The following is a 1,058-nucleotide window of genomic DNA, read 5'->3' as shown; positions in this document are numbered from 1 at the left end:
TTCTTCTAGGTGATTTACCCAAGCTTCTCTTATAAGCTTTTCTAATACCTTGCTTACAACACTGGTTAGTGATACTTATCGGTAGTTAAGTGGATTTTGTCTATTCCCTTTCTTGAATAAGGGAACAATGTTTGCTTTCTTCCAAATATCAGGTAGTTTACCGTGACTCAAGGATTTCTTGAAAGTTAAAAATAATGGTTTACTTAACTCCTTTGCACATTCACGTAGCACCCAACATGAAATTTCATCAGGACCATTTGCTTTTTTTCATTCATTCATTCATTGCCAGACGCCATGTATCCCAAACGGGGTGGCCAACGGCTTAGAGTCAATTGTTTTACAGGGAGGGGCACTAATCCTCCACCAACCCCACTTGACACATAGGGATGCCAACAGCATCTGGTGTTCCCAGGCGGTCACCCATCCAAGTACTAACCAGACCCAACGTTGCTTAACTTTGCTGATCGGACGGGAAGCAGTGTACTCAACGTGGTATGGCCGTTGGCTTTTGCTTTGTCTAATTTACTTAGCTCCTCCTGTATTTCTTTTTCTGATGTTTGTATATCTGGCAGTATGTGTGGGCATGCATGTACCACATAATCCCTCTCAAAAATTTTGTCCTCTGCAAAAACTGATTGGAAATTCTTGTTTAGTGCTTCACAAATATCCTTCTCTTGTGTATAGGTGATTCCATCGTCCGTAATGGATTGTATTTTATCTTATACTTTGGTTTTGCTCTGATGTAGCTGTAAAATAACTTTGGTTGATTACTACTTTTTTTTATGATATCCTCCTCAAACTGTTTTGGGGCTTCCCTCCTTATTCTTGTATAATCGTTTCTTGCCTGTTTGTAATTATTATATGCCCTTTCACTATTGTGTTTTCTATATCTATTCCACAACAAATCTCTTTTTTCTTTTGGTTTTTTACATTCTGTATTGAACCATTTCTTTATTTTCTTTTCTGCTTCTTTGTGCTGTGGGATGTACTTCTGGACTCCTATTTCATAAAGTTCACAGAATTTTTCTTATATAGCATTTAAATCTTGTCCTCTAAGC

At 37.8% G+C, this 1,058-nt stretch overlaps 1 non-coding gene across 1 annotated transcript; it reads right to left on the bottom strand.

Moving 5' to 3' along the window:
- Positions 1–387: 387 nt before the first annotated feature.
- Positions 388–506, bottom strand: LOC145416954 (5S ribosomal RNA). The gene has a single exon (XR_013900371.1). It is a non-coding gene; the product is annotated as a 5S ribosomal RNA (ribosomal RNA).
- Between the last annotated feature and the right edge of the window lie 552 nt (positions 507–1,058).

The sequence above is a fragment of the Coenobita brevimanus genome, chromosome 13, assembly GCF_032717465.1.
Source record: "Coenobita brevimanus isolate Jiangsu-jjx chromosome 13, ASM3271746v2, whole genome shotgun sequence".
In the NCBI taxonomy this organism is placed as follows: domain Eukaryota; kingdom Metazoa; phylum Arthropoda; class Malacostraca; order Decapoda; family Coenobitidae; genus Coenobita; species Coenobita brevimanus.
The sequence above is the reverse complement of the archived record's forward strand: the minus strand, read 5'-3'. Positions and strand labels throughout refer to the sequence as shown.